Consider the following 8216-nt stretch of genomic DNA (forward strand, 5'->3'; position numbering starts at 1 on the left):
GGATCCAGCTCTGCGTTCCGAATTACCCTCCTGAACCCACCGATTCCATATTCTGCTAACAACCATTGGATCTCGACTAACGCGAGCAGCAATGTCGGGGTACGATAAACCGCAATGGCGATAGGCTACAATACGACCTTTGTCAAAGTCGGAAACGTGATGGTACGCATTTCTCCTCCTTACACGAGGCATCGCAACAACGTTTCACCAGGCAACGCCGGTCAACTGCTGTTTGTGTATGAGAAATCGGTTGGAAACTTTCCTCATGTCAGCACGTTGTAGGTGTCGCCACCTGCGCCAACCTTCTGTGGATGCTCTGAAAAGCTAATCATTTGCATTTCACAGCATCTTCTTCCTGTCGGTTAAATTTCGCGTCTGTAGCACTTCATCTTCGTGGTGTAGCAATTTTAATGGTCAGTAGTGTAGTATAGTCTCGAATAAAAAACAGCCCACAGTTGCACTAATTATGTTTATTGTAAACTTTGACCATGGGGTCTCCTATAATAATATAGAATGCTATATTATTATAGCGGAAACCACGGTCAAGGTTTAGAATAAACGTAATTAGTGCAACAGTGGGCTGTTTTTCATTCGAGACAATTTCGTAACGGCATAATATCACACCAGATTCCTATCGCAGGCCCTAACAGAAGCGCAAATCAACGAGTTCTACATTCTTTTGTCTAACAGTCTATTTCCTTTCATTCATTACAACCGCTCGGAGATTCTTGTTTAAGGACTTGCGGGCATTAAGTTCTTCATCAGGGTAACCCTATTTTATTGTGCTAATTACGGTACGGAAAAAATGAAACAAAGACGAGTTTCCCTAGAGCAGTGAAGATATTTGCACATGGCTGTATTCAGCTATATCTGTCAGCTGTCCTAACACTTTACGGAATTGTTGCGGCAGGCAACAGAACTGCGAGTGCATTTCAGACTGCATTAACTTCGCTTTCCGAGTCATATTCAATCCAAAATGAGGTGTTGTTAAGGTAGCTGGGCAACGGCCTTGCCGCAGTGTATACACCGGTTCCCGTCAGATCACCAAAGTTAAGCGCTGTCGGGCGTGGCCGGCACTTGGATGGGTGACCATTCGGGCCACCATGTGCTGGTGCCATTTTTCGGGATGCACTCAGCCTCGTGATGCCAATTGAGGAGCTACTCGACCGAATAGTAGCGGCTGCGGTCACAGAGAAGCATCATAATGTCCAGGAGAGCGGTGTGCTGACCACATGCCCCTCCTATCCGCATCCTCCATGAGGATGACACGGCGGTCGGATGGTACCGATGGGCCACTTGTGCCCTGAAGGCGGAGTGTTTTTAAGGTAGCTGAGTGTTCTAGCAATTACACTTTGATGATTCCCATATGAGTATTCCGATAGCAAAAAGAACCCGTTAGTGTGAAATCATTGGGAACTACCTTAATATCAAACTCGAGACAGTACGTGGCCTCTTCCCTTCATTGGGTAACCTCTTACTGTTATTTAGGATTCTCTCTGTCCTAGGCGTAATGCAAATGGAACATCACATTCATGAGGCGCTTTCTGCTATTCTTGACAAACATCAGCAACTTGTATTCACCGCGTGTATGATGATAATGGTACAGGCTGTCAGTGGATGTTGTGGTGTTATGCTGTCAAACTGCTTACAGTAGTAGCCGGCCGGGGGTGGCCGAGCGGTTCTAGGCGCTAAAGTCTGAAACCGCGCGACCGCTACGGGCGCAGGTTCGAATCCTGCCTCGGGCTTGGATGTGTGTGATGTCCTTAGGTTAGTTAGGTTTAAGTAGTTCTAAGTTCTAGGGGACTTATGACCACAGATGTTAAGTCCCATAGTGCTCAGAGCCACTTGCACCATTTTTTTGCTTGTTGCAGTTGCTGTGGTCTTCAGTCCTGAGACTGGTTTGATGCAGCTCTCCATGCTACTCTATCCTGTGCAAGCTTCTTCATCTCCCAGTAACCACTGCAACCTACATCCTTCTGAATATGCTTAGTGTATTCATCTCTTGGTCTCCCTCTACGATTTTTACCCTCCACGCTGCCCTCCAACGCTGAACTTGTGATTCCTTCATGCCTCAGAACATGTCCTACCAACCGATCCCTTCTTCTAGTCAAGTTGTGCCACAAACTTCTCTTCTCCCCAATCCTATTCAATACCTACTCATTAGTTATGTGATCTACCCACCTAATCTTCAACATTCTTCTGTAGCACCACATTTCAAAAGCTTCTATTCTCTTCTTGTCCAAACTGTTTATTGTCCATGTTTCACTTCCACACACGGTTACGCTCCATACAAATACTTTCAGAAACGTCTTCCTGACGCTTAAAACTCGATGTTAACAAATTTCTCTTCTACAGAAACGCTTTGCTTGCCATTGCCAGTCTACATTTTATATCCTCTCTACTTCGACCATCATCAGTTATTTTGCTCCCCACACAGCAAAACTCCTTTACTATTTTAAGTGACTTATTTCCTAATCTAATTCCCTCAGCATCACTCGACTTAATTCATCTACATTCCATTATCCTCGTTTTGCTTTTGTTGATGTTCATCTTATATCCTCCTTTCAAGACACTGTCCATTCCGTTCAACTGCTCTTCCAAGTCCTTAGCTGTCTCTGACAGAATTACAATGTCATTGGCGAACCTCAAAGTTTTTATTTCTTCTCCATGGGTTTTAATACCTACTCCGAATTTTTCTTTTGTTTTCTTTACTGCTTGCTCAATATACAGATTGAATAACATCGGGGATAGGCTACAATCGTGTCGCACTCCCTTCCCAACCTCTGCTTCCCTTTCATGTCCCTCGACTCTTATAACAGCCATCTGGTTTCTGTACAGTTTTGTTTACAGCAACGTTAATGGTGGCGCACATAATCTAGCCCTGTCTGCCTACTTAAGTAAAGATAGTGTGGTGGCGTCGTCGCTTCTCTTTATTTGGCATCAGCTTGACTAATCTTATTTAATGAACGTAGTATTCCATGATACAGTATGAATACAGAGATCATCGTGCGGGTATTACATTAATTCTGCAGTGAATTGCTATACAAATATTATCGTCAGGTATGCAGCTGAAATGACTCACTACACAGGTACTCAACCTTGCACGTAGTTAAGTGATCAGCTCGCTGCAATTCTGCTTCTACTGTTCGTAAATACTTGTATACTGACCATTCGTTATTTGACTAAATATGCTCTACAATCTGATTCGAATACATACGACATGGGTTTGCGCCATCACAGAACAGTGACTAAGGAATGGATGCCGTTGAAGTCCCGTTATGTTGATGGCAAGAAGTTCCCATATCACTTGTATTGTGTCAAAAAGACAGTATCATCTTTAATATCGAAGGATAGACGTCCACACTGTGACAGGGCGTTGAAATACACCAAAGGCGGCAAATGAAAATTTGTACTCGCCGGGGTTCGAACATGGACCGCTTGCTACCAAGGCAGACGCGCTGACCATTGCACTATCACGACACAACGCCTAATTTGCCTGCGGGACCTACCTACACACACTCCTCTTCAGATGCAAATTCCCATCTTTTCCGCATGCACATAAGCGGTAGCCCCGTGTCCATTATTCCACTCGCTCACAGCCACACTGTATTCCCGCGAGGGTTCGGACGATGACGTGCCTCTAACACTGAAAACTTTCGGTGACCCGTTGAGACCCGGATAATTATACAGGATGTTTCAGGAGGAATGACAAATATTGTAGGAGGTGGTAGTGTAGACAAATTGCAGAAAAAATGAGATATAACGTGTGTGCAATTTCTACTGAGTACATGCAGTTGGTGAAACGCCCACTAAACCCGCTGGGCAGAACAGGTGATTAGGATTGTGGAAATGGCCAAATAAGGTGTCGGTCAGGTTCACTCAAAATTGTAATTTGTTGTAATTTTATAACACCTTTTCACCAAAACTGCACATAGCTGAAGCTTTAGAACTAAGAGTCTCAAAAAGGCAATTATTTCACGGCTGAAAGCCTCAAAACAAGAAATCTTAAAGCAATAAGATAAATCTCAAGTGGTAAAAACATGCAGTTAAAATTGCAAATAAAATAATTAACATAAATACACACAGCTAGGCTGAAAGCCTCAAGGAAAGGCTGAATACACAAACATAAAGAAGATGCAGTACAAATGGCTGAAGGCCCACAATAATATTTTGAAGATTTTAAAATAAATTAGCATAACCTTTCAAAGGCAGAAGGCCGCAATGTGTCTTTTTTTTTGTTTTAGAATAAGGATTTAAGTGGCTGAAGGCCCACAATTGATTTTCCAAAATTCAAAAATACATAAAATGCAGTGAAAGCAAGCAGTTAAACAAAGGTGGGAAGGACAGTAAAGAAAACGGCACTCAGAAGCCTCCAGGGAGCTCGGTCTGCCCTCGATCACTTAGGTGAGACAGGTGGTGAGCCCAGCTATACCTGATCCGTCGGAACCCAACCAGGGGGCAGCCACGGACGGACCGACGAAACGACTTGCTTGCCACCAATCGGTACACGAGGACTCAAACACGAAAGGCTACGAACATCATTATCCACAATGAAATATGTGTCAGCTGTCACCGTGTTGGACAGCGACAACAGGTGAGGAAAGGACGCTGCCTGAAATTACGTTAGTAGCCAGCGCAGGTGACCAGAACACTAACGGCCTCAAGGCAGAAAATTCCACTGGTGCACGTAAATTTAAAATACGGTAAGATAGTAACTTCACCGAAAAGGAACACTGTCTGAATTTATGTCACTGGCCAGGGCAGGTAACCAACACATTAACGGCCGCAAGGCAGAAAATCCCGTTGGTGCACTTGAATTGTAGTCAACCAATATAGTTTATTGCACAACATGGAGACTAAATTTCAGCAACGCAAACACTTGCTGTTGCTCACAGGGAAACCTCCCCAACAGCGAACCACCGAAACGAACCACACAACATGAGTGGACGTGGCTTGGGTAGTTGAAAGCACTACTCAACTTTGACGTTCCGGGTCGGTGACCTACGAAGCTCGTAGCGCTCGGACAGCTCCGACACTGCGCACGGACCTCCAGCTGCCCCAGCTGACTGCACAGTGCGAAGATAACTTCCCTGGTCCGCAACAACAGACCGACTCACTCAGAACGCTGACAACATCTAAAATAGCCGTCAGTGGAAACAACAGCAATTAGACACACAAGCTGGCAAACACTTGCACGAGGACCTGAACGTTTTTTTTTCTTTTTTTTTTCCCGTCCCTCTACTGACTGGTTTGATGAGGCCCGCCACGAATTCCTTTCCTGTGCTAACCTCTTCATCTCAGAGTACCACTTGCAACCTTCGTCCTCAATTATTTGCTTGACGTGTTACAATCTGTGTCTTCCTCTACAGTTTTTGCCCTCTACAGCTCCCTCTAGTACCATGGAAGTCAATCCCTCATGTCTTTGCAGATGTCCTATCATCCTGTCCCTTCTCCTTATCAGTGTTTTCCACATATTCCTTTCCTCTCCGATTCTGCGTAGAACCTCCTCATTCCTTATCTTATCAGTCCACCTAATTTTCAACATTCGTCTATAGCACCACATCTCAAATGCTGGGCTACCGTGCCGGCTATGACTTTTCGTTCCGCAGCTGCTGTCGCTAACCGCAGGACCACGGCGCTCCCGAGTTCACCCTATTCTTGATGTTGCCCATCTTGCGCATGGACTACTCAGTTCGTATATTTCGCTTGTTTTTTTCATAGTTGCACATAACTTCTTCCTGTTTTTCTCGATTGATCTATGTTCAGTTTTTCAAGGCCTATCCACTGTGCCAACTTGTAACTAAATCTGAGGGGGTTGCGATTGGGAGGTTCCCTTGTCAGGAACTATCGGCGAGCCAAAATACGTCGTCCGGTAGGACGACCGACCGCCGATCCACCGACACCGTGGCCCGGCTCAAGTGACGCGTGGCAGCAATGGTCGGGCGAGCCGTGTCGACGCAGACCGCACTGCTCCAACCCGACTGCCCTAGAGCAAAGCATTCTAGATACAAGGCCTACGCATAGCAGCCAAATTGGCACGTGACGTCACAAACTGTTGCCCATCTTATCTTTAGTTGGCAGTCCTGTTGGTGTGTATGTTGTGTTGAAAGTCTGTGCCACGTGAAAGTTATATATATTTCATACAGTAGTATTCGCCTATAGTTCTTCGAAGTATGGGATACACGTGCTGCGTTCCCCTTTGCCAGGGAAATGATAAATCCCAAAAAGGCATGAAAGTGCACATGTTTCGATTTCCCAATTGTGCGAAGTTGAGAAATCGCTGGATTGCAGCTATTCCCAGACAGGAATTTGTGTCTATGCATCATTCAGGGGTAAGTAAATGACAAAAAATTTATAGCGTATTATTTGTTTCCATTCCATCACATTTGCCAATTGTTTTTAAAAGCAGTTATGTATCATGTACCAGTATAATTTGTTTCTTAATTCTGAACCATTGCTGCCAAGTTACTACGAACCTGGCTGTGAAATGTCTCTAATATTTGCAACTATTGTCTTACATAATAGTTGTATTCGTTAGTGTGTCTCGAAAATATTTAGTATTCCTTATCATTCCTATCAGATTATTGAGTTTCCAGTACTTATATTTGGAAGAGCTACAGAGTGATTTTGTTCGGTTTCACCTATACAGCTATTTGGAAATAATTTCAATTTGAGTAAACTACTTTAAAAAATTGCTTTAATGAATTCAGTGTTCAACAGATTAAGCAGAACAGAAAAAATGGTTCTGAGCACTATGGGACTTAACATCTATGGTCATCAGTCCCCTAGAACTTAGAACTACTTAAACCTAACTAACCTAAGGACATCACACAACATCCAGTCATCACGAGGCAGAGAAAATCCCTGACCCGCCGGGAATCGAACCCGTGAACCCGGGCGTGGGAAGCGAGAACGCTACCGCACGACCACGAACTGCGGACAAGCAAAATTAAGAGCAGAATTTTAGGTAAGTGCACTGTGATTAAATTAATAGCACTCTGCGACACGAATTTCAGTCAAGGATATAGGAGAAACAATCTTTAAGGTTCTAAAGTTCTGGATAAACAGGGGAATAAAACAGTTTTTGGGTTTTTTGATTTATTAAACATTATGTCAGGAGGTGCTCCATTTCGTCGAATGATTTGAATTTCGTGTGAGGTCAGCAAATTTTGAAGTGGAGATGAAAATTTACGAAAATAACCGGGGAAACAAATTCTTAAATTCTACAGGAGCTCGAGCTGCTTTATTTAAAACCGAACACGTCTGCTTGTTATTGCATATTGCCGATTTTTTACTGCAAGAAAACGTAGCTCCTGATGTCAAAGACAGAATTTAAAATTACAGTTTGTATTCGAGTCTAGAAACGCGTATTTGAGGCAAATCGGCAAAATGATTTTACATCTTGAAATATCATAGGGCATTGTTCAGTTTCTTTGAAAGGGTACAGTACCGCCCGACATTGAAAATAGGTACAACATTCTTCGTTATTCTTGTCAGTACAACATATTTTTTCTATTAATAACTAAATTTCAATTAATACAGCTAAGCCGGATACCAGTGTGGGAAAGAATGACACTTTATTTATTTAATTGATCACATGTCCACTCCCACAAAATAAATCCCTACATCCAGTTTGGTGAGATCTGTGAAATGAATGAATGTATGGACGTCTGCTACTTGCAGATAGTGAATGTGAATGTATGATCATCTTTGAGACGATCTTTTGGTCACCTTTGGTGGAACCAAAAAGATGAAATTTGCCGGAGCTTTGAGCGCCTGAAATGTGGCTGACCAATGGGTAGCATGGTCTTCCCCCACCTCGACGGAGGTGCGAGATGACTTGAAAAACGACCATGTTTCAGCACTCTGCTGCTGGATCCATTGTTGGTAAGACCTGTCTTAGGTGTGCTCCGTAAAGACAGAAGAGTGGATAGAATGGTATGCATGTGAAATACTTAAGGGCAGTTTGGAATAATTATTTCTCTATTTCAGGAACTTTTGGGGGGAGAATTAAATGACAGGGGGGTAATATTAAGGGGATCGTAGTAATCTTCGGAAGTGACCGACGATCACAATGAAACCATGTGTAGCAATAAGCTGAAATACTGCCGAGGGCTTAAGTTAAGCTGAATTACTAGCGTGTTTAGTATAAGTTGGAAATATTTAAGAAATGGCGTGTGCAGGACTTCAAATTAGAGACGAGTACTTCCACGTGG

The 8216-nt window shown here is 43.5% G+C and overlaps 1 pseudogene; it reads left to right on the top strand.

Annotated features, from left to right (window-relative positions):
• Nucleotides 1–999: 999 nt before the first annotated feature.
• LOC126292511 (5S ribosomal RNA) lies at nucleotides 1000–1117 on the top strand (annotated as a pseudogene).
• Nucleotides 1118–8216: the final 7099 nt, after the last annotated feature.

Source organism: Schistocerca gregaria, chromosome 9 (genome assembly GCF_023897955.1).
Source record: "Schistocerca gregaria isolate iqSchGreg1 chromosome 9, iqSchGreg1.2, whole genome shotgun sequence".
Classification (NCBI taxonomy): Eukaryota; Metazoa; Arthropoda; class Insecta; order Orthoptera; family Acrididae; genus Schistocerca; species Schistocerca gregaria.